Source organism: Oryctolagus cuniculus, chromosome 5 (assembly GCF_051225735.1).
Source record: "Oryctolagus cuniculus isolate XC-2025 breed Fujian yellow rabbit chromosome 5, ASM5122573v1, whole genome shotgun sequence".
Taxonomy (NCBI): Eukaryota; Metazoa; Chordata; class Mammalia; order Lagomorpha; family Leporidae; genus Oryctolagus; species Oryctolagus cuniculus.
In genome coordinates, this window is record NC_142871.1 from 57,393,492 (window position 1) to 57,419,815 (window position 26,324).

Here is a 26,324-nt window from a genome sequence, read left to right on the forward strand (position 1 = left end):
AAAAGTGAGAATGAAAGAAATGAAAAACATGCAACATCTCAACTGTTTAATTTGGGAATAAAATAAACAAAAGGATTACATGAGCCAAATTGAACATTTGGTGTCCATGAAGAAATGAAAACACTCTGGGAGTTGAGATCATAGTACAGGACAAACAATTTTCCTTAGCAAATGGAAATTTGAGACTGTGAGTTGTCGCATTGCATGTTTTGTATGTGCTTTCATTTGGTGCACTCACAGACTATGTTTATTAAAGTATTTATGTCAAGCGATTCCACAAAAAAGAGTATATGAATATGGTTTGGGACAGTGTATCTACACAATAGCACCCATCTGATTGGGCAGTTAAGTTACAATGAATTTTAATGTTTTTGAACATCTGGACTTCTGACACTTTGCATGCATCCAATAAATAGTGGATGCATACTTTGTTCCAGTATTATTTTGGGAGTGGAAAAACAGGAATATAATAGGTAAAATTCTTGCTTCCATTAAGCTTGTATTCGGATGGAAAAAGTCAAACAACAAGCATAAATTAGAGATGTGGTTGCAGAATGAAATGAAACAGCAGATGGAATCAGGGAGGAGGTACACTGTGATTTTTTAAAAAGGGTACTCAGAGAGGGCCTCTGAAAAGAAACGTATGAGGAAGCAAGACACACAGGTACCTGAGTGAGAACAATCCTAGCTGGAGAACAGCAAATTCACTTGTCCTGAGATGAGGCCATTCTTGGGGTGTTAGAGAAATGGCAATGATGCCAGTGTGTTTGGATCAGGGTTCACATGAAGAGGGATAGGGAATGAGGGACCCATATGGGCATCTCCAGAGCAGGCTCCCATTAGAAGAATTCTGGGTCAGTTGAAAATGGTGATGCTCCTGTGTGGTGGCCTTAGTCATTGACAGGGGCCACCAAAAGAGGACTGTGATCTCACTGGAGAGCTGAGGTGGATCCTGGTGAATTGAACAGCTATCAGCACAGCCCACTTTCCACAACTGGGCAGCAAGTCCATTCTTAAATAAGTATCTGAGAAGTTCATATCTGTTCAGACACAAAAAGAGCTTTTAGTAAGTAAAATGGCAAAGTGACCAGAAATATAGGTTGAAAATTCCTTCATATTTGAAATGCTTGAGACCATAAGTGTTTGGGATTTTGGATTTTGGAGTCTTTGAATGTATATAATGAGAGATATAGGAGATAGGACTCAAGTTTAAGCATGAAATTCATTTATTGTTCATATACTCACAGCCTGAACATAATTTTATGCAATATTTTTAATAATTTTGTGCATGAAACAAGGTTTCCTGCTGTGAAAATTTCCACTTGTGGTGTCATATTCATGCTCAAAAAGTTTTGGATTGTAGAGCATTTAAGACTTCAGATTTTAGATCAGGGATACTCAACACAATTCAAATTAAAGCTTTACCTTTCCTTGGTTGAAGCCTACTCAGAGGTTTGGTAGCCTGCAAGGGAGGACATAAGCACATGGTTCCCTTTCCTTGCTCACCTTCTCCCCTAACTGATGTGTCCAGCCAAGGGGAAGAGGAGCATTGAAGAGAGTCCTTTCCTCCTAATGTGTGTAACAGTGTTCAACCCTCTGAATCTAGTGAATACTCAGATCTGACTGTCTGACAGGCTTTGGGATTAGGTGAGCAGAGAGAGACACTTGGCTTTAGCACAAAATTTAAGAGGACATCAAAAATACTCAATAATCAAGATGAAAAAATCGAAACTAATGCAGAAAAACCTATGATGAACAAAATTTTGTATCCTTCTTAAGAGGTCTAGGATGTGGGGATATTAGTATCTGTTGTATTGCTATCCAACTTTGAAGCTGTTAAGGCCATAGAAAGGTTTGCATTTAACATTACGTTTTTCTGATCATATGCAAGTATGTGCAGCTCTGCACTCTGCTTGTCTGCACTTCTATGCCTTTGTGCTTTTATTCACATAAGTCCTTCCTCATCTTGTCAAACTTGAGTGCCCTCATTTTTCAGGGCCCAACTCCAGGGCATCTTCCCCTTTAAAGACTTCTTTGACTACTCATTCCTTTTCCCACTGCTCAGCAGAGTTTTCAGTGCTCCCATTGTATTGCTCTCATTTCACATAGATCCTCTCCACAAGCATTTTGTGTACTGCAATACATTCTGATATTCTCTTAATCATAAATATTGTTCTTCTACTTCTTAAGGAGTTTTCAGTGGCAGTATGTAGGTACTAAATAAAGTTTTTGGATGAATTAATACATATATATTACCCACATCTCAGAAAACCTGACATCAGCAGAATGATGCACAGGAAAAGAATCTGATAAGTGGAGTTTGAGGAGCAGAGCTCCACTCAGGTGCTCCCCTTGGATTGGGGCAGGGGTGGGGAGGGGCTCACAGCACCTTGGGAAGCATCCAGGGGATCTAATTCAGAGTTTGACCCCTGGGAAGCTATGTCTAGATTTTGACAGGCTGAAGAACAGCTTCAGAGTCTTATACAGGTTCTTACCTCTTTATTCTCACAGTGGGAAGTGAGTAGATACAGGAACGCTACTTTGTTAGAGGCATCTGCCAAACTAAAAAAGAGGATCCACAACCAACCACACTTCTCCTCTTCTTATATGAGCTTATAGACAATAATGGAATGGAGCCAAGCAGTTGCAAAACTGAACTATGGCAGTTCTGGATCTGCTGGTTACCATGACACCAATTGCCTTAGAGGCGTAGAGATATGGGAGCAAAGAAGCATGGGAACATGGTAAACTTCACTTTCCCAATACCCTACTCTTTCAAATTTTCTTGCCTTGCAATCTATGTGTACATTATCTTCCAGGAAGTTCCTTGTGTGAGGAGTGCACATGGAGTGTGGAACATTGCTTTTAAAGGTAATAGCAGTAATAGAAGATACAAAAAGAAACTGCAAGAGAGCATGCAATACTTAATATAACAGTTAGGGTTGTCAGCCCTCCATTTGTTAAGGATACCCACCAGTCTTGGAGTGAGTCCCCAGTCAATGTTTAATGTGCAATATTTTTTTGTGTCACAGCAGCAAGTGCTTGGGTTACATTATGATTGGCATCAGGTATACAAACACATTTAGTCTTTAGCATGATGCACACACCACCTTGGGCTACTGTAGGGATGTCTAATGCCATGTGATTTTGCAAAACAACCTTTCCACTTTGGTATGGTTCCTCATTCAAGAGGCCCAATGCTTTGCTACTTGCATTAAAAGCCTTGGTTGTATACAGGGCCAGTACAGTAATCTCAGCTTGAGTGATAATGGTACCTGAATGTGGGGAGAGCAGAGTAAATGGATAATACCACTGCTGTGTGTTTCACTCTGTGCCGAGTCTTGGAAGGCAATTGGGGAAGTGTGGAGGTCTATCATGTGGGTAGATAAGGCCATCCCCACATATATAAGGTAAATAAGGCCATATATAGGATCCACAAGCCCACAAAGCACCCAAAGGCACAGGATAGTCACCCACCATGGTGTTGGGATTTATCTTCACCCACTTGGTGTCTTTGGTCATGTGCTATACAGTCATAAACAGAGATGCAGAAGTCCATCCCATTTGGGACCAATTTCTGGGTTGTTTTAATGCATTTTGGCACACATTAGGATAGCTCTATTGTCTCTGCAGAAAGCCAGTCCATATTATCGTACACAGAATACTCCAACCCTGACCAGATTTTATTATACCCCTCCTGGGCTAAAATTTTCATGAGTCCAGGTGTGATTTCGTAACAGGTCAGAATTAACTCCAGCTTTCCAACTAAGCACAGTTTTGGTCAGTGGCTGCAGTTACCTTTCAAGGCAGCCCAGTTGAAGAGCTGACAGGTAACAACTCAGTGCATCTGCCACAAACCAATTGGTTGGTCACTGGGGCACAGGTATGTGCCCAGTCCACCAGGCTATTCACAGCCACCAAGCTAAAGGCAACAAGACAAAGAAGTTAACGGCACAAACAATGGCAAATCCTGACCATCAGGTTGAATTCAAGCAAGTGATTTACTTGAAATAGCACCATAGCTGGCAAAAGGGGTTGCCTTGGCCTCTTATAGCAGACTCAATGGCATAGCCTTTTTAGGTACTGTACTATATGTAGGGTTACTGGAGAGGTTAACATTGGCCATAGAGCTAAAATGAAGGTACCCTTGAGCAAGGTAGTGGCCCCTTCTTTGTGTGGCTCATGTACCTTTGAGCCAAGTGGGTAAATCTCCAAGGTCATGTTCAAGTATTTCCCCCCATGAAGACAGAAAAGCAAACCAAGTATTACTGGTTTTCTGTATTTTCCGTGGTCACAGTCAAGTGGAATTCTCCCTGGCTTAAGGGCTATGGGAGCCAGCAACACCACATTGCTTTGTTTACTAAAACCTTGTTTCAGCTGAAGCCTTCTTTACCAAATGGTACAAGGGCCTCAGAATTTGTGCCAGATGAAGAATAAACATTCTCCAATGTCTCAGCAATCCTACAAACTCCTGTAACCATTTCACAGTTGTTGGGGTGGGAAATGGAAATAAGACTGAATCTTATCTACCACTACCTGAGGAATGACCTCAGTCTTACCCAAGCAAATAACCCCCAAGAATTTGCAGAAGAGTCCCAGTCCCTGCATTTTGATTCATTGATCACCCATCTCATGACTTTAGATGGCTCATAAAAGTAGGAACAGCTGCTTGCAAATCAGCAAGAGTCACAGGTTAACATCACGTCATCTATGCAATGAAACATCTGCGTGGCTGGCAGCACAGGCCACCAAAACATGTCTGTTGCTACCAAACCATGACACAAGGTGGGGCTATGTAGATAACCTTGTGGAAGAACAATGAAGGTCACCTATCATCTATTACAGGTGAAGGCAAGCTGATCTTGACTTACAAGAGATCTGTCAATAGAAATAAAAGCATTAGCAAGATTTCAAACAAAACGATAAGTTCCCAGTTCATGGCTGAGGAGGTCCATGATGTCACTCACTGATGGAACTGCTGCATGCAGTGGAAGAATGACTTTATTAAGCTCTCATGTCATCCTCCATGTTCCATCTGGGTTTTTCACAGGCCACACTGGTGAGTTAAAAGGGCTATGTACGGGTCTAATAATGCCTACATAGCTTCTCCAGTTCTCAGATGGTTCTGGTAATTTCCCCATGATCCTCTGGTGGTTTGTACTGCTCAGCATTTGTCATCCACCTGGGTGTGAGTAGCCACAATGGTGGATTGGTGGCATGCCCTCTAAGCACTGCTTTAACCATGCACACTCGTGGGTAGTGTCGCTCCCCGTCTTCGTGGAGGAACGACACAGGACCCTGCGCTGTTCTTTCATCTTCTCGGCCCTCCCCGGGTTTGCTGCTGGTTCTTCCCGGGTTGGCTACCGTCCCTTCCACCTCTGTGGAAGGGCGGTTCCCCCTGCCACATTCCCCACTTCTGCGGGGGAGCGGCACACCGCCGGCCGGCTCTCTCGGGGGCTGCACAGTTGTTCCTCTTAGATGTTCCCCTTAGATGTTCCTGGTGCATGTTGTCTCTCTCCTCCTTTATAGTCCTTCTCCGCCAATCCCAACTCAGCTGCCCACACGCCGAGTACGCTGCTCTCCTCCAATCAGGAGCAGGATCAGCTCCTGGAGGTCATCACTCAAGTTGGCAAGAGGCAGCTGCATAGAAGCTGTTTTCTCCTCTCCCAGCGCCATATTCTGGGAGAGCAGATGCATAGAATAAGTCTTAATTCCAGTAACTTAGTCCAGTCCGGGTTGCTCCCCACAGGTAGAACTCTCCAACTATAGTTTTCAGTCATAGGTCCTGCAGGACCTATGTACTTGGTTCAAGGCCTGCATGAAATATGTGCTGATGAGCATCAATGGAATGGATGCATGAGCAAAGCAAAATGAGTGTACAAGCAAAGGAATACTCTGTTCAAAAAAACTATACTTTTACTTATATACATTTATTATCACATCATTCAGAGGTAGACAGTGAGTCTTGTCTGAAGTCTCACAGGCATTAAGTACCAGGTTAGGACACGACTTCTTACTCCCGAGTCCTTAAACAATAACTGTTCTATAGAATGTCTTTCTGCCTGTGTGTGCATATTTGTATGTACATGCATGTGCTAAATTCCTACAGTTAGATTTCCCTAGATAGGACATTCAATCAGAAAATGATGACAAAATAGAAGAGTTAAAGATGTAAATGTTACCTTTCTGCTAGTTACTGTTTGTGGGAGTGGATAGAAACTATTTTTTTCATACATTACATATGTAAAAATCCAATTTACGATTTTCCCCTAAGTTAGGTTAAATATGTAGGTATAATGATTTTCAGGGTGCGATGTAGCATGTCTTGCAATCTTATAGTCAGTTCATCGGGCTCTTCAGAACAAGAGAAGGGTTGGTTTTCATCTAGGCCAGCTACTTCCAACTGTCTGCATTTACCCCCATGCAAAGTAGGGGCACCTGGAAGTCTGAGGAGTCAGATGTTCCTAAGCAACACACTGATATCTACGAAGAAAGAACTGCAACCAGTGAAGTGTGAAATACAGTATTTTGAACTGTGATGCGGCTGTCAATACTTATTTAAGATTTAGTTTTTTTTTTTTTTTTCAGTATCTCGAGCCAAATTTAAACAGTTCCTGTATGAATTCTGCCTTGAAACTAGAGGAAACATGGCATCATTCGGAGCCTGGAGAACTAGACTCACATTCCAATTCCACCACTTGCTTGCTCTGTGACCTTGGACAAGTCTGAACTTATTTCCTCAGCTGGGAAGTGAATGAATTGTGCCTGTCCTGACTGCTTGGGAGGGTGGAAAATTGTAACTAGACAGAGTGTAAAGGACTTTGTAAACTGTAAAGTGCTCTCCGTATGCCAACATCTTGCTTGAGAGATTTGTATTACACGTTGACTTACATTCAGGAGAACTGAAGTAACATGGCTTTTGGTTTATTGTTGTACACTGTAATGCAAATACTATATAGCTCATTATGTTTTATATTTAAAGCCATTTTGATAAAATGTTGTCAAAACATATATATTAAACACAATAAACCTCTCATAATATTTTACCTAGGGGATTGGATTTGCATTAGTAAAAGTTTTCCACAGATTCATTTCTTATTTATGTCTGTTATACTTTGGTGGATAATATATTAATGTGATACAAAAACTAGATATTAAAAAAAAACAGAAAATATTCTTCCTATCTTTGTCTCACAATGGGATAGTTCCTGTATCCCTTCCAATAGATAACTTCTCTATGAGTATCCTAAAAATAATTTTGGACTGTCTTTATGCATATTCAAACTTCAGGTCTTTTTTGCTGGGGCTTGTGGTGTAGAAGACTAAGCCTCTGTCTGCGACTTAGAGCATAAGGAGGAGAGACACGCAATGTTCTACGGTGCCCAAGGTTACAGGCTGGTTCAGTGGCAGAGTCAGATTTGGACTTAATCTGTTTCGTTCCAAACCTGTTATCCAGTCCAGTGCATCACATTGTAGAGTGCTAGAATTAGAGGCCACAGAAAAACAAAGTTTGAGTAAGATAGATATGATAAGGGAAGCAAGAAGTCAGCCATTGTGTATTTTGCCTCTATGTAGAGAAAGGTTCCCAGTCTGAGTGGCAGGTGGTGAGCCACAAGTGAAGTATGCTGTCCTGCAAACAGATGCTGGCCTCATCCCCAAGCTGAGAATCTATGTGCCCTAGGATGCCTTCCATATCTAGGTGTTCAGGGGCTCCTAGATGTCACATGACTCATGATGCATAAGCAAAACAAGTATGTGAGAGTGGGACCACAGGACCATGCTCATTCACCTGAGTGGCAGAAGAGCTGGTGGTGTCGGAATGAGAAGCGTTTCTTCCATGTGAAACCCAGCAGTCCATTTGTCCTTTACTCTGAATGGTCTCAGTCTAAAGAAAGGTCAATAAATGATCCCAAACATGAGGTCTCCTCTGCCAAGATTACATTTAACATTAAAAATTTTTATGTTTATTTTCTTGAGAGGCAGAGAGTGAAACAGAGAGGAAAGACATATACACACACATACACACAAAGAGAGACAGAGAGCTCCCAGTCACTGGTTTACTCTCCCAAATGTCTGCAATGACTGGGACTGGGCTGATGACAAAACCAAGAGCCAGAAACTCAACACAGGTCTCCCACATGGGTGACATGGATCCAACTATTTGAGAACCAGCAGTAGAAACAGGTGGCCCATACTTCAGACAAGAAGAGAGGGTTTCTAGGGGATTGTGGGGAATAATGGCTGGGGACTATGGTAGAGTTACATGTTTAAGTGGTTTCCTGTACATTCTCTCTATCTTCCTGAGGCCTCTCTGCTGTCAGTTGACTATCTTTCTATATATATAGCATACATTTGTATTACAAGACCAAAAATATGTTACCTTTAGAAACTGAAAGTTGTGTCTGTTGAGGCTTGTTCTGCATCTGGAAGGGAGCAAGCTACCCAGTGCTTCCCACTGGCAAGATGGCAGGTCAGTTAGGTCATGCTTCCCACCTAGGTTTTGTACAGGAGTAGTTACTGTGGCCCCATGGGTCAGGTAGGGCTAAACTGGCTATCATCATTGCTGAGTGTCTCTTTTATTATATTAACTCCATTAGGTTTTACTTTTATTTCTTAGATTCTTATTATTTTCTTTCTACCTTTCTTCACTTCTCTACCTTCTTCTATCAGATTCCTTTTTCCTCCCTCTCTTCCTTCCATTTTCTTGCTCTCTTCTCATTATTTATTTATGTATTTGGAAAGCAGATTTACAGAGAGGCAGAGGGAGAGAAGGAGAAGGGGAGAGGGGGAGAGAGAGAGAGAGAGAGAAATAGAGAGAGATCTTCCATCCACATGGTCACTCCCCAAATCAGAACTGGGCTGATCCAAAGCCAGGAGTCAGGATCTTCTTCCAAGTCTCCCACGTGGGTGCAGGGGCCCAAGAATTTTCCACTGCTTTCCCAGACCATAAGCAAGGAGCTGGATTGGAAATGGAGCAGCCCAGATTTGAACCGGCCCCTATATGGGTTGCCAGTGCTACAGGCAGCGTCTTTACCTGCTATGCCACAATACGGCCCCTGGAAAGCATTTTAACATCAGGTGGGAAATCCTAGAATACAGAATTAAGAATGCTCCCATTTGGTAGGCACCATTTATTTCAGGAAGCTTGAATCATATGAAAGTTTCGCCCGAATCTCCAATAGCAGAGAAATGGAGCTGTACACTTGCTACATGTCTCCAAGAAATTCAACCTGTCTGAATCACAGTTACACAAGCTAGAGTTTGTTCTCTCAGAAAGAATAATTTCTACACCTGATCATACCCAAAAGGCCAAAGAGCAATTGAAAGAATAATTTCTAGTTGGTCCCTTGGCACTACAGTGCAACAACTGCTGAGTTATGTAAATAAATTAAGTTTGGAAGTATGGTGGTCAATTTATTGCCTGATCTAATAAAAATCTTAATATTTTTTAAGTGCTTGGCTTTCTGTAGGCACTGAAACATGAGAGTTATTGTTACCTCACTTGGAGTCATTGTTAGCAGTTTTTTCCCTGAGTCTTCCCCTTCCTCTCTGCCCTCTTTCGAGTGCCTGTTCTTATCCTTCTCCTTATTTTTTCAGAATTTCTTTGGGGTATCTTGTCTTTCTGAAAAACCCCTTGCTGCAGTCCAGGCATGTGTCACTTGCCATTGTCTTTCACAGTTACTTGACAGCAGGGTCAGGGCAGGAACCTTTAACCATGAGTGTGGGGTTTCTCTACACCACATGGTCTCTGGGAAATGGCACTTGAGTATAAATTAATTAAAATTCTTGTAGAATATCATTGACAATAGCATTAGCAGTAGTCAGTTTTTCTAATCATCAGAATGAATCTTTCCTGTTTTTTGTGTAGATGCTTTCTTTCTCCTAGGGCAGCTGATGTGTGAACATCTCATCAGCAATATGGATACTACCCGAATGGTAGTCAGCACAGAAACCTTACAAAATTTCACACAGATCAGTGCTCTGCCTGCCAGCATATTCCATGCCAGCCAGCCTGCTTTTGTTTTCCATTGGAATAGGTTGCAATTTAGATTTTGTTTGTGGATTGTGAATGCAAATACAAGATCATACTCAACTGACATATCAAAAAGCACACACATGGCATATTTGGAAAACAAACGGCATCTTAGAAAACTAGAACTCTCTTCCTTTCCCTTTCTTTATTAATATGAGACAAAATTTATAAAAATATTACTTTCATCATAATGTTGCATGGTATAAGAAACTGCATAGAACTAAATTATGCTACTTGGCTTTCAAGGCCAAATGAGAGAAGCTAGATCACAATGACTATGATACAAATAACTCACCAAGCTAGAAAAAAAAAAGCAGTTTCCATTCATATATGCTTCCATCCATTATGAAGCCCAAAGGTCACACATCTAAATTGGACGCAGGTCCCAAATAAAAAGTATGCATCTTGGCCTACCTGTGTGCTCTGCTGCATGCATTCTCCATTTCCCCCAAGGTCTCCTTTAGCTGTCCCTCAGTGACTTCTCTTACTTATATAGATCTCTTACTTATATAGATCCTCTAGAGCATCCCTGTTTTTGTGAGGCTGCCTACGCTACATATGCATTTAAAAATTCTGTTTCAGTAGCAAGCTCTTGACTCAGCAGTTAAGACATCCATTAGGATGACCACATCCCACATCAGAGTACCTGGGTGTGATCTCCAGCTCCAGCACCTGATTCCATCTTCCTGCTAATGTGGACACTGGGAAGCAACAGTGATAGCTGAAGGAATTGAGTTCCAGCCATCCATACTGGAGACCTGAACTGAGTTCTCAGCTCCTGGCTTTGGCCCAGTGGAGTTCCAGTCCCAATCTGTGTGGGCGTTTTTGGAGTGAATCAGCAGATTGGGGTGCTTGCAGTCTCTCATCTCTCAAATAAAAACTTTTAAAAATCTCTTTCAAAAAAATTCAGTCCCCTGGTGTCTTATTCCATTTTCTGTTGCTATTACTAAATATCTGAGATGGAGTAATTTTAAGAGGAAAGATACTTATTTGGTTTATAGTTCAGAGGCTGATAAGGCCGAGAGCATGGTGCTGGCATCTGCACAGTATGGTAGAGGGTGCCACATGGTGAGACCGTGCAGACATGCCAGACACAGGCAGCTTTTAAAGCAAAATCATCAATAATTTATTAATCCATTAATGCATGAAAGAATGGATTCATTCATGAAGATGGAGCCCTTATGACCAATCACCTCAAAATACCATTTTGATACAATTTGGACAATTAAGTTCCCACCACATCAAATTTGGGTGACACATTGAAGCCATAGCATGCATTTTTCAGTTGGTTTAGTTTTGTCTTCTCTAATGGTTCCAACCAAACAACATGTCCTACTATGTAATCTGAGTTTAGATTTAGCAGGTCAACCCCTGGAGTTGCCTAGAAGCCAGTAAGAAACCAAGCATCCTAAGAAGCCTGAGGCAAGTCCCTTTGCTTCAATTTTCTCATCTGTCACCAGGGCACCATGCATGGCTAAACAGGCTCTGCACTGTACCACTTCCAGGAGCACTATTCACATCCTGGCTGAGCAACGAGGCAGCCTGTCTGTAACAGGATGAAAGGTGGGCAAACTCCATGATTTTCAAAGTCCTTTTGAGCTAAAATGTAATTGTGATGAGATGCCCTTGTATTCCTCGATATAAAATGTAATAAAAGAGTAAATTTTAAAATATTGATGAGTTTTAAAACTTTATAAATCTCATGAAAATCAAAACTTGCAACTCACCTGGCAGGCCAAGATGCAGTGACTTAAGCTGAGATTGCTAGCAAATTTAAATGGAAGAGCAGGTTGGGATGCCTGAGTCCCTTTTCAAATTGCCTGGACTCCTGATTCCAGCTTGCTGCTAATGCACATCCTGGGAAGCAGTAGGTGATGGCTCCAGTAGTTTAGTTCCTGACCCCATGTGGGAGACCTGAATTGAGGTCCCAGTTCTACTATTTTGTTCCCCTTCCCCTGCCTCTGGTCCCAATCACTATAGGCATTTGGGGGTGAACTGGCGGAGGGTGGGGGTGGGAATACTCTCTTTTATTTTTTCTCTGCCTCTAAAATTTAAAAAGAAAGAGAAATCATTTTTTCCTAAAATCTTAATTTTGTTTATTTGGAAGGCAGAGTTACAGAGAAAGAGAGAAGGAGAGATAGAGAGGTCTTCCATCTGCTGATTGGCTCCCCAAATGACTGCAACGGCCCTGGTTGCACCAGGCAGAAGCCAAAAGCCAGGAGCTTCACATGAGTGCAGGGGCCCAAGACTGTGGGTCAGTTTCTGCTGCCCTCCCAGTGCATTGGCAGAGGGCTGGTTTGGAAGTGGAGCAGCCAGGACTCAAATGGGCTCTTATATGGGATTCTAGAATTGCAGACAGCACTTAAGCCATTACACCACAAGACCGGCCCAGAAGAAACCATTTTTAAGACAGATTATTAGATGTCAAATACTGTTCCTTTATATTGTGATGCAAATGGAATATTTGTAGGGCTTAGACTTCACCTTAAATAGAATTTGCTGTGTAGTGAGCCTCCCTATAAAAATCACTGATCTTGGAACTCAACCTAGGATGCTTAGTTACTTAATTGCTAACAAGACACCCTTAGTGAAGAGATTCTCCCTGTTAAATGATCATAACAGTGATCAGGCATCCCAACTTGCTCTTCCATTTAGGTAATAGTGATGATATTCATGCTAAATTGATGTATTTCATATTCATTCAAGACAATACAGAGAGACTTCAAGTTTACTAATGCCATCTTGACTACCGTCAAGTAACCTTTCCTTTCTTTTGCAATTTCCAGCTCAAGAGTATCTTATAGTACAATGTGACAGGAAATTCACAAACTTGAAGCTAAGCCTTTCCTGCTATAAATTAAACCTGTTTCCTCTTTGGTGTAAACAAAATTCTTAATTATCACTCCCCTTTTTGACAATCCCTTCATAGAGTCCAAGATACTTTGATCTTCTTATTCCTTCTCACCTCTAGAAAAGGACTTAAAAAAAAAGCCTCTATTATTTTTATGACTCATCTAGAATCTACATCTAACTTACACAAGCCAGAGTATCCCCTGCAATGTACAGAGCTTCACATACATTTTTTTTTAAGATTTGTTTATTTATTTGAAAGAGTAACACAGAGAGAGAAGGAGCTGGAGAGATGTCTTCCATCTGCTGGTTCACTCCCCAAATGGCGGCAACAGTTGGAGCTGGACCGATCTGAAGTCAGGTGCCAGGAGCTTCTTCTGGGTCTCCCACATGGATGCAGGAGCCCAAGGACTTGGGCCATCTTCTACTGCTTTCCCAGGCCATAGCAGAGAGCTGGATTGGAACTGAAGGAACCAGGACTCGAACTGGCGCCTATATGGGATGCTGGCACTGCAAGTAGCAGCTTTACCTGCTACACCCCGTTGGATGCAGTTCTTAGCACTTGGCTTTGGCCTGGCACAGTCCTGGCTATTAAGGCCAGGAGTGAACCAGCAGATGAAAGGTCTGTCTCTTTCTCTCTATCATCTCTATCTCTATGCATCTCTATCTCTGTCACTCTTTCAAATAAATAAAAATAAATCTAAAAGATAAAAATAAATAAAATGAGCTATATTAGAAATCATATAGAAAACTACAGACAGTTTTGGTCTACAACTGACAGTTGAAATGTAAAATAATCAATAAAATGACAAATACGGAGTTTTTCATAAGATGGCCAAAATGGCTTCCTTATGAACAATTTTAGATGTTGCATACTCACCTCAGCTACTGCATGGTATAAAGCATATTTTCAGATAACTAGGGCAAAGTTAATAACTTCAAAGTAGAAATAAAAGCAAACTGAAAACATAGTTTGAAGGCTAAAACAATCATTTCAGTAAGTCTAAATTTAGCATATAATCTACTAAGGAGTGTCCTTGGCAATGGAATTGAGATACAATACACACCAGTGACCTCTTTGTGTCACTGGGAGCTTTCCTTGGCTCCCTTTTGCCCTATCTTTTCACCAGGTCTCTGCTCTAGGACTATTGATGTCCTCCCAAATGCCACTAGAGAGAAAGCTTTTTATCACAGCTAATCTTTTCTCAAGACAAATAGTATTCAGCGTGAAAAGAAAGTTACTTGTTAATTTATGTTGCTTAGAATTCTAGTACAGATAAAGGAATTAAAAAAAATTACCAACAGACTGTAATATAATCAGGAACTGGGTAAAATTCAACAATAGGAGGAAGTCAAATAGGCTGACCTTTCCCAATTGTTTTATTTTTTATTTTTTTATTTTTTATTTTTGACAGGCAGAGTGGACAGTGAGAGAGAGAGACAGAGAGAAAGGTCTTCCTTTGCCATTGGTTCACCTTCCACTGCGGCCGGCGCACCATGCTGATCCGATGGCAGGAGCCAGGTACTTATCCTGGTCTCCCATGGGGTGCAGGGCCCAAGCACCCGGGCCATCCTCCACTGCCTTCCCAGGCCACAGCAGAGAGCTGGCCCGGAAGAGGGGCAACCGGGACAGAATCCGGCGCCCCGACCGGGACTAGAACCCGGTGTGCCGGCGCCGCAAGGTAGAGGATTAGCCTAGTGAGCCGTGGCGCCGGCCCCCAAGTTGTTTTAAAACTGACATGTGTGTGGGAGTTACTGGTGTGGTTTCGTTGTAGCTTCTGTTTTCATAAGGAATTAGGAATCTGAGCATGGAAGTGGCCAGTTCTTTAAACTAGGAGAACAAGAAAGAATATATCCATCCTTTAGGGTAGAAAAGTTATTCTAGCTAGGGAGCCTTTTCCCAAGATAAATTTCTAATCAAGCGAGTGAAACCCAAATTGTGTTTCTCTAATGCTATTGACTTACAATGCCTTGAATAGTGTGGAGTCTGAGGGAGCAAGGGATGCAAAGAAATACAGAACCACTAAGTTAATAAATGGTGTCTTTTCTTAAAACATATTTCTATTAAGTTGTGCTTGTAATGTGTTTGAAAATAGGTATTCTTAGATCATTATTATAGTTGTTATTATAATGTCTACGTAGACTGTGGCTCAAGTATTTTCTAACATGATACCTGCATAGTGTTGTATGTCGTATTTTGTTTTGTCTTTTCATATAAATACATTTAACAAATTACCAAAAAGAAGGGCCATTATTAAACCATGATTTTATTTAGGTTTATAAAATATGGGCACTAAGATCACACCCCATTGTTGAACAGGGGCTTACTCAATTTATACTTTTTGGTAAAAAAGTAATTCCCCCAACTAAGAGTGTCAATGCGTTTAAACAATGGATAGTAGAAGCAGAATCCTCAGGTCAGTCATTGGATTGTATCTTCACCCCAAATTGTCCCATGTTACAAATATTCAGCTCCAAATCAGTAACCAAATTATCTCCTACTTCTCTAACTTTGCTGCCCTTTCTCCCAATACTACCCCTTGAGTCTTCATGGACGCTGTTGATCTTCCATTGTTTCCTATCTCTGCCAGATTCCTGCCCAAGATTTCTTAGTCCACAGTTTTAACATCTTTCACACTAACATCATTCCACATTATTTTTCCTTCTGTCACATCTATCCATCCTCAATCCTATCTAGATTAATTAACTATATGTTCCCATGGTAGTGGAGTAGAAAGAGAAAAATCTCATCATTGTTTTAATGATAATTGCAAATTCATATTTTTATCTATTTTACTTGCTGTTATTTCTCTTCTCATTTCCTATGAAAATGCTGCTAATCTTTTCATTATTTTCAAGCCTTCCGCCTTATTTTCAGAAGCTCATATTCAAGGAATGTCCTTGACTAATGATTCACATAAAATATAGGAACTACTAGGTCGGTGCCTCTTGATTTCTTCTTATTGCAACTTGACAGTATTCTCAGTCATCTTTTCACTCTCCAAGACCTAGCTCAAAATCTACCTCTTTTTCTTGTGAATACCCCTGGATCATTCTCTACTGTCTCAGGTAATCAGTTTTCTTTTCTTTGAATTCTAATCACTACGAATATAATCACTATCAAAAGGACCAATTTGTAGGGATATATCTCAAATTTTAAGCCCCTTGCCAAGTGCATATTAAGCTTTAGTTCAGTAAATGTAGACTATGATGTTTATCAAGTTAAGTTTTTAGAGTTTAACTTTTTAAAATAGAAAGTGCATTCCTATTGTTCAAATTCCAATAGGACAAAGAGGCATCCAAAGCATTCTTACATACCTGGGTCAACCTACCAAGTTTCTTGTGCATTTTCTAGTTATTCTTAGCATATGGAAACAATTAAGCATATTTTCCAACTCACATTTTTGTATACATAGATATTATATTACTCAAAGTTACATGCTCCTCACTTAATAGGTAGCAGATTATTTCAAAGCAGTACATAAAGTATCTCTATTTGATAGATACATAATTTGATGGATTAAAGACAGTTACAGAGGGCTACAATGTGGAATAGTGGGTTAAACCACCTGTGACACTGGCATCCCATACTGGAGAGCCTGTTAAGTCCCAGTTGCCCAGCTTCTACTCCACCTCCCTGCTAGTATGCCTGGGGAAGCAACAAAAAACAACCCAACTGCCTGGGCCCCTCCCACCACATGGGAGACCCATTGAGTTCCTGGAAACTGGCTTCACTTTGGTCCAGTTCTGGCCACTGTGGCCAATGGGGAGTGAACCAACGAATGGAAGAGCTTGTGCTCATTGTCTCTCTCTCTCTCTCTCTCTCTCTCCATCACTCTTCCTTTCAAAGAAATAAAATAAATCTTAAAATAAAGAAAGTGTTGTGTAGCTGATAACTGCTGCTTACAACACTGGCATCCCATATGGACATCAGTTTGAGTCCCAGCTGCTCCACTTCCAATCCAGCTTCTACTAATGGCCTGGGAAAAGCATCAGGAAATGGCCCAAGTGCTTGGGTCACTAACCACCCACATGGGAGACCCAGATGAAGCTGCTGGCTCTTGGCTTTGGCTTGGCTCAGCCATGGCTGTTATGGTCACTTGGGGAATAAACCAGAGAGGATGGAAGATCACTCTCTGTCTTTCTGTCTCTGTCTCTCTCTCTGTTTATCGCTTTCAAATAAATAAATAAATAAATATTTTTTAAAAAAGTTACAAAATTCTTTGTCATTGCTTAAGTAAAAGGTGAAGTCTACTTCCCTCTCCTTATATCTAGGCTGGATCTGTAATTTGTTGTGTTCAATAGAATGAAAGAAAAGTGAGGCTGTATAACATCTAAGTCTGGTTTTTAAAACATCTGCAGCTTTATTCTCTGAGAATACTCCCTATTGGAATCTAGCCACCATGATGGAAAAAGCCCAAGTCATGAAGAGAAGCCACCTGGAGGAGAGTTAATGACAATGGACTCTGGTCATAAATCTCAGCTGATTTTCCATCCAAGATCCACCACCAACTACTAACCACGGGAAGGAGCCATCTTGGACATTCCAGCTTGGCTGAATCTCCAGATGACTGCAAATCCAGCTGACATTATATAAAGCTTTCCAACGAAGCCCAGTCATTCCTGAAATTGTAGGGAAAATAAGTTAACTGTTAACTGTTTTAAGTCAATACATCTTGTGAGTTGTGAGTTGTGAGTAGCAATACATAATTAAAACACATAGCAATCTATCATGTGGTATACTCTAATTCGTTTAACCCAATCTCCACTGATGGACATTCAGGTTGTTTCTACACTTTTGCTATTGCAAATATATTGCAATTAGGCATGGAAATTTGATACAGCCAGTAAGATGCTGCTTGGGATACCCACATCCTATATTGGAGTTCCTGAGTTTGGGTCCCAGATCCACTTTCAATTAAACTTTCTGTTAATGTGCACCTGGGGAGGCAGCTGTTCATGCTACAAATACTCGGGTTCCTGCCACCCATGTGAGTGACTCAAGATTGGTTCCAAATTGCTGGTTTCAGCCTGGCCTGCACCTCATAATTGTGTCATTTGGGGGAATGATCCAGTGGGTGGACTCTCTTTTTCTCCCTGTATCTCTTTCAAATATAATTAAATATATACATAGAAATTAGTAATAGTGCAGATAGGTCATTTTTGTATTGTGAGTATAACTGTGGGATGAGTTTCTAAAAAATAATTCTGTATTTAAGAGGATACGCCTTTGTAATGTTGACAGGTATTACAAAATTGCTATCCTAGTAGATTTCACTAACTTGTACTTCTACCAGTAATACATTTTTTTACTTTTGTTTAATAAATATAAATTTCAAAAGTACAACTTTTGGATTATAGTGGTTCTTCCCCCCATAACCACCCTCCCACCCACAAACCATCCCATCTCCTACTCCCTCTCCCATCCCATTCTTCATTAAGATTCATTTTTAATTATCTTCATATACAGAAGATCAACTCTATACTAAGTAAAGATTTCAACAGTTTGCACCCACACAGACATGCGAAGTATAAAGTACTGTTTGAAGACTAGTTTTACCATTAATTCTCATATTAAGGACAGAGGTCCTAAATGGGGATCAAGTGTACAGTGATTCCTGTTGTTGATTCAACAATCAACACTCCTATTTATGATGTCAGTACTTCTACCAGTAATATATGAAAGTTCTCCACTACCCTCATTAACTTTGTGTGTTAGCAAATTTTTTATTTTTGCCAATCTAATAGGCATAAAATAGTATAATCTTAATTCATAATTCTATTTCATAAGTGAAGTTGAGAATACTTCAAAATATTTAGTAGCCTTTGTATTTCCTTTTAAATGAATGGCCCATGTCCTTCGCCTAGGTTCTATTGTGATATTTGTTTTTTTTATGCTAATTTATAAAAACTCAGAAGTTTAGTTCTTTATTTATGAATTGCAAACATTTTTCCCAGTTTGTCATTTTTCTGACTTTATGTAGCCTAATTTTTGAGATGCATGATTTGATGTAGTCAAATTTATAAGAGTGTGGGTCTTTTCCAGTCTGATAACTGGAAATTCTGCCTTTTGTTCTAGTGCACTCTCTAACTTTACTTTTAACTGTTTACTAAGATACAAATCCATTTTTTTCAGGGTTTTCTGTTGTATTTCATGGTCTATTTGCACATCTTGCCTATGACCTGTGTGCTCCTCTAGGACAGGAAATCTGTCTTCTTTGTGGCTGTATCCTGAAAATCTAGCACAATTGCTCATACATAAGACTCTCAATAAGTATTGATAACCACAAGAAAGAAACTTTAGTCCTACACTAAATTCCACAGATAAAGCTACTCTTTCTGACATCATCTGGGAAGAATCTGTTTAGAGAAAGAAGGAAGCTACATTTTGAACAAGCATGTTTGAAACTAGAACTTAAGGCTCAACAATATAGGAACATTTTTTTTCTTTTTTCCATTTATATTTACTACCTGCCATGTGTGACTTCTCTTTCTTCTGATGCTAATTAATTAACTTAATACCACCGGTGCCAAAAGTTAATTTACCATCCTCCACACAGAGACCAGTATTAGAGGCCTAGAGTGTTTATGGGTGGATAGGTAGTTTAACCTAACCTAACCCCTATCACAATAATTCATTTAAATTGGCTTTCACCCTGGCTTTATAGGTCCTCTAACTCCACAGACTCAGTGTAACTCTCTAAAGAGACTGATTAAAAAGCAAACCAATCCTGATAGGAGCCTCTCACAAAACAAACATGAAATATGATTTAAACATTTGGTAACCAAATACATAAGATATTCAAAACAAAGGAAATGTGTTGCTTTCATTGTTTGTTTTTAGTGCTGCCTCTGCCCTTCCAAGGAATGTCACTGCTTTAAATTCCACTCCTCAACATACACTTACTGCTCCTATAAATCACCTTTTGATTTACCTAAGGATCAGAACTCTACCATTTGGCCAATTCTCTGGCTCTAGTATTTTGTGACTTACAAAAGAAATTGTTTGCTTTTTTATTTTAAAAAAGTTAAAAAAATATTTTACTTTTTAAATTTATTTATCTCTTGTTGAAAGGCAGAGAGAGAGAGAGACAGACAGACAGATACACACACACACACAAATCTTCCATCTACTGGTTCAGTCTCCAAACACCTAAAAGATCCAGGGCTGGGCCAGGCTGAATCCAGGAAACTGGGCCTCAGTTCAGGTCTCCTATGTGGGTGGTAGGGACCTAACTACTTGAGCCATCACCTGCTGCCTCTCAGGGTGAGCATTAGCAGAGCAGGGATTTGGAGCAAGGCCAGGACTTGAACTAAGGCACTCTGATTGTAGGATGCAGGTATCCCAAGTGGCGTTTTAACTGTTATGCCAAACACCTGTCCCCTTAGTGATTAACATTTTATGGTTCTTTGTAATGTCTCTGATACAGAAATATGTGTATGTAAGCACATGTGTACTCAGAAAAATTCTATCTTCCTTCTTCTCATTCCTGGGTGCTTTAGTCAGAAAAGGAGATATTTTAGGAATGACAGAAACTTGAGGAACAAAGCCCATTGTTGTTGCTTGAGTTGAGCTATGGCTAATAGGAATCCAAACGGATAAGATAAAGTACCTCTTCTTCCCCAAGTAGTAGTCACTTCCACTGAGAAAATATCTGAATACTGCAATGATTAACAATTTTATTTAATTCCCATTAAATGAACCAGGTTCTCTTCTTTCAAGTGTAAACTGTATTTATACATTGCCTTTTCCTGTGTTTCTCAAACAGCCACAATATAAACCATTCTTTTAAAAGGCTTAAAGTTTAGTTGGTCTATTTCACTAACTTAACATTTTTTTCACTGTATTTTATGCTAAATTCACAAATTTCACATGATGGTTGGAAAGATATATTTTTACACTGGCTTAATGACATTCCTTCACTATGCTATGCTCACTAGATTTTATTTATTCAGAAAATACAATGCATCTATTTGAAATGATCTCTGGTTAAGTTTGTTGAAATATAACAGATTCATTTACAGAGTTGCAATTCCTTCCTCAACTTAAAAAAATGAAATTTTTATAAATGAAGATAAAATTAATAGAATCTAAAATGTCTATCTTAAATGGTCATGTCTCAATGATTTTGGAACTTGAAAATAACTTAACATGGCTAAAATGTACTCTTTGCTATCATACTCGGGCAAAACAACTCCAGGTTACTTTAAGAATGTTTCCTGATAGAAAGCAATAAAGACAGAAGTATTCAGGGAAATGATCACCCCTACTATTGTCCTTGTAACACAAAGAAATAGTTTGTTCATGTCCTCAATTTGAAGTCTTTTTGTACTCATGAATATAGGGTATCCAAAACATACGTGGTGCTTTAAGGAAGTCAAAATTTATTTGATGTTTTCCCATCAAAAAGTGGTGTCAATTTCCTTCTTTCCTAGAATTTGGGAGAGCTCTGTGACTGCTTGGAACAATAAAACAGGGATGTGAAACTGTGCCAGTTTCCGGGGTCTAGGCAGTAAGGGATTGGAAGCTTTCATTTCCTAACCCCTGGGACACTCTGATGGAACTGGGAGAAGCCAGCTGCCATGAGAGAAAGCCACACTGAGATACTATGAGAGCTGAGAACACCTATCAGGTCTCCATTATTCAAACCATCCCAGCCTAGGCACCAAGACCAGTCATCAAGAAACCATCTTAGACCTTCTCCATCCAGCAAACATCTCCTGATAAAGAACAATTACCCAAGACATACGGCCCTTAGTCTAGCCATTCCAGCAACCCTAATCTATTCTTAGAATTCTAGCTATGGCCAAACACATTGTGTATCAGAGATAAGCTGTCTCTGCCGTGCCTGTCCTAATCCCTGATCTACAGAATCATAAACTTCATGGATATATTCATTATCTTGATTCTGGCAATGATTTCATAGTTGTGTATGTGTGTGTGGTCATCAAACTGTATACTCTAATATTCTGTGCCCATTAAACATCAATAAGGTTATTAAAAAAGAAAAATTTTAACGATTCATGTGTTACACCACTGAGTTTTCAGATGTCTTGGAATGTGACAATAGAAAAGCTGAACATGAACCTCTTATTTTTATATTTATTTTTCTTCATACTTAGTAAAATTAAAATGTTTTTAAAGTATAAAGTGGGCATATGAAACTTTCAAGATATATTGTTCTTTTTTATTATATTCAATTTTTCCTTGACTATCTGTATAATCCAGAGCATAAAACAACAAAATGAGTTGATCTTTTCTAAAGTTTTAGTTCAGTGCTCACTATGAATGCACATGATAGCAGGTATGGAATACATCATAATAACAAACATTCAGGGCCTGAGCTGTGGCACAGTAGGTTAATTCTCCCCCTGTGGTGCCGGCATCCCATATAGGCACAGGTTCTAGTCCCTGCTGCTCCTCTTCCAGTCCAGCTCTCTGCTATGGCCTGGGAAAGCAGTAGAAGAAGGCCCAGATGCTTGGGCCCCTGCACCGGCATAGGAGACTGGGAAGAAGCTCCTGGCTCCTGGCTTCGGATCAGCACAACTCCAGCCATTGTGGCCACTTGAGGAGTGAACCAACGGAAGGAGGACCTTTCTCTCTCTCTCTCCCTTTCACTGTCTGTAACTCTACCTCTCAGATAAATAAATAAAACCTTAAAAAAATAGCAAACATTCATTGAGGACTTCCCAGATGCCAGATGCTAAGCCATCCATACCTATATATGGGTATTTTTTTATTCCCAACTTTACACATAATGGACTGAGGTACAGAAAGATACATTAAGGCATTAAGTCAGGTCCTGTTGACTTACTCAACTGAATGCCTAATCACTACTTCATTATGTGCTCTCATTAGGAAATAAAATTATGACCACAAATCTGACAAAAATGAAATCTATCAGAGAAGAAAAAGTAAAGTTAGTGATCTTTATTCTGCCCATTTTGTTCTTTATTGTAGGTCAAACTTGCATGATTCTCATTTGTGCCTACATTCTAATCAATGATAAAAAAACAAAACAAAAAAAAGATATTCACACAAAGAATTTTAAAGAACCAATTTCTGGTCAAAATCTAAACTGCATTAAAGTACTGTTCTTCGTAATCTCAAAGAGCATTCACGAGATAATACAATATTTCCCAAACTTCAGTTAGCAAATGGGAGAAGTGGCAAAAATTGAAATAGAGGAAAATTTTGTCTAAAAATTCTAATAATGTAAAGCACATATTTACATTTGAGCTTAAATCATATATATATAAATTACATAAATATTACTTATAATATACTTCTGCTAACAAAATTAGAATTCAGGACAGTAATGAAGTCAGAAGCAAACAAAATGTATAAATAGCTGGTTTTTATATCAGTCTTCTTGAGCTCAGAAAAACAAAACTGTAATTCCCAAGGAATATATTTTTCCTGTGATATGTTTCAACAGGTTTGATAGAAATGCTTTTTCTCTCCTCATTGTACTATTAAGTTTGCTGTGTGCCACACATTACTAAGCATGAAAAAAATCTTCCTACTATGTGCAAGAACGCTGAAAATGTATAATTTCTAAGGTGTATGAATAACAACTTTCATTGTAGTTTGGAAATGAAAATCTTGTATTGATACATCTTCGTTTTAAATAAATGAATCACAGGGGTTCTGACAAATTTTATTTTTAGATCACATGAAAATTTTAAATTTAGTAGATATACAGCAAGAAATCAAAAATTATATGAGCATTTGGTGTAACAGTTAACATGCTGCTTGGGATGCCCACATCCCACCAGCTCCACTCCTGACCCCATCTTCCTTTCCAATGCAGACTTTGGGAGGCAAAAGTGATGGCCACCCACGTGGGAGACCTGGATGAACTTCCAGTCTCTTGACTTTGACCTGGCCCAGACTGGCTGTTGCAGGCATTTGGGAAGTGAATCAGCAGTTGAAATATTCTTTCTCTCTGTTTCTGCCTCTCAAATAAATAAAAAAATTTAAAACACTAACAATTAATATTAAAACTCTCACTTTAAAAATTCAAAAGTTTCTGGAACAATATGATTTTAAAATATTAGGAACCATATGAGAAAAGGAAAGTAAGACATTCTTTGTATTACTATAATCCAATTCGTGAAATAGTGCCTCAGAGACTATCTGAAAACCACACTATTCAATTTTCCAGTTAATAAGTGGTATTTTATAAAGTGACTTGATCAAGTCCATAGGCTTTTTCTTTATAATCTTACTAGATATCCTTGATTTTACTCAAATTCATCTATTTTAAAGTATCTACTGCCTCATCCAATGTGTGTCAATTTCTCAGAAAGCTAGACTAAGTAGCTCTGCTTTGTAATTTATTTAGAAAGGAATGCTATTGCATGGTCACTTAAATTCAATTTCCTCAAAACTTCTTTAAATAAAGCTGCCAATTTATTCTAACATAGGTAATTCTAGGTTCTGCTTTCAAATTTGCCAATTTCTCTGACTCACATTCTATGATGAAAGTTCTAATATTTTGCTAGATTAGTTAATATTGCCTGTTGAGCAACATGTTCTATCAATGTACTGCTTTCAGCACATGCTAACATGTGTAGACTAGAGAATGCTAAATCTCTTTGTGCTCATAAATTTTCACTTTTTAGTTGATAAATGGAATAAGGTATTATGTTGAAAGATTTTGATTATATTTAAATATAATTATGTTGCAATAATTAGGGGGTAAAAAATACCTCCTATTTCTTTGAAATCGTATACAGTGGAGGCTTCTTGGCATCCTAAGTGAAATATAGGAGTATGCCAACATTTATATGTTAGTCCATTTTATTTGAGTAAACAATACTTTCACTAATCTTTTGTCACATCCCCAAGTATCATTTAAAAAGAACTACACTGATTTAATTTACTTAATTCTATTTAAAACTTTAAAAGATAACCTATCCAACGTCAATTGGAGCATCACTTATATTTCTTACATCATGTGAGTTTAAGTATTTGAGTGCATAGTTATTTATACTAAACAATCACTGGTCACCTTTGGAAGACAGTAGGGAACCAATTCATTATTTTAAAAATTGGTTAATAAGGGAAAAGAACCATATATTTATTCTGCCTTTCTATAATGAAATGAACTTTAGGATAACAAATGATTGATAAAAGAAAGTTTCTTTTTATCAAAACAAGCAACCAAAAAATAAATGAGAAAGGGATGACAATTAGACAAACACCATTTGGTAAGTTAATTACTTGAGTGGTCTAAGCAACAGCCAGTGGCTTTGAATATCACACACACACACACACAGAAAGCAACCAGATATTATATTCTCCTAACAGAAATATATACCATTGCTGATGATACAGTCTTTCCAACTCAATCTGATCAAATCTTCAGATCTAGTCACCAATTTGCAAAAATAATAAGGAAGTGTACTAAATGAGGTATAATCAACAAAATTCATACTGTGGAAACTGTAGAACAAACAAACAAGTTTCTAGTACAAATAAAACTGTAAGGGAAAAATGAAGAGATGGATAAAGATATTTAAAGATATTTAAGAGATACACTTACCAGGTGCAGTTCATGGATATGTATTAGGCTTCAGCAAAGAAATAAAACCAATAGCATAGAGGTAGATGTAGAAGAGAATATTTTATGGGAATTGGCTCATGTGATTGTAGGGGCTGAGAATCACATGATGTACATGCAGTTCTCCAGTAAAGTAGATTGTGTAATTCAGTCTAAGTCTAGAGCCCAAGAATCTGAGAGTCCTCAGAGCTGTTGATGCTAAGTCCCGTATTCTGGAGGCCTTAAGAACCTGGAGCTAAGATGTCCCAAGGCAGGGAAAAATGGATGCCTCAGCTCCAGGAGACAGGATTCCCCCTTCCTTTGACTTTTGTTCCGTCCAGGCCCTCAACAAATCGGACCCAACAACATTGATTTGGGAGGATCTTCTTTACTCAGTTTACTGTTTCAAGTGCTAATCTCTTCGGAAAATGCCCTCCCAAACTGACCCAGAAATACTGTTTCTGGCTGTGTGGGTATCCCATCACCCAGTAAAGCTGACATATAAAATTAGCTATTTCAGAATGTTATTTGGATTCACATTCAAACAGATTGTTTATTGGAGAAATTGTTATATTTGGTATTTGATGACACTAAGAAAATTTTCAGTTTTGCAGGTGTGCTAATGGTATTGTGGTAAAAAAAATGTCTAAATGTTATCTTTTAGAGACATACTGTGAAATATTTATAGTCTAAAAGATTTATTATCTAGAATTTTTCAAAATAATCCAGCAGGGTGGGAATGGATGGGGAGTGAGTGAATATTGAACATGGGTTGATGATTGTAATGCTATTTTATGAGTACATGGTGGCCTGTTCTACTATTTTCTCCACTTCTGTGCAGGTGGAACTTTCAAAAACAGAAGTTAAAAACACAGGCCGGCGCCGCGGCTCAG

General features: G+C 39.1%; 1 long non-coding RNA gene across 2 annotated transcripts in view; it reads right to left on the reverse strand.

The window, feature by feature from the left end:
• Positions 1-25,542, reverse strand: part of LOC108177460 (uncharacterized) — a 48,413-nt gene extending 22,871 nt beyond the window's left edge. The window contains exons 1-3 of one of the 2 annotated variants that reach the window (XR_016233410.1): positions 25,435-25,530; positions 17,404-17,506; positions 22-1,040 (exon numbers count right to left, since the gene is read on the reverse strand). This is a non-coding gene — a long non-coding RNA (uncharacterized LOC108177460). Of the gene's footprint in view, positions 1-21; positions 1,041-17,403; positions 17,507-25,434 lie in introns of those variants that run through there. The other variant, XR_011388575.2, reaches the window with a different exon arrangement.
• Between the last annotated feature and the right edge of the window lie 782 nt (positions 25,543-26,324).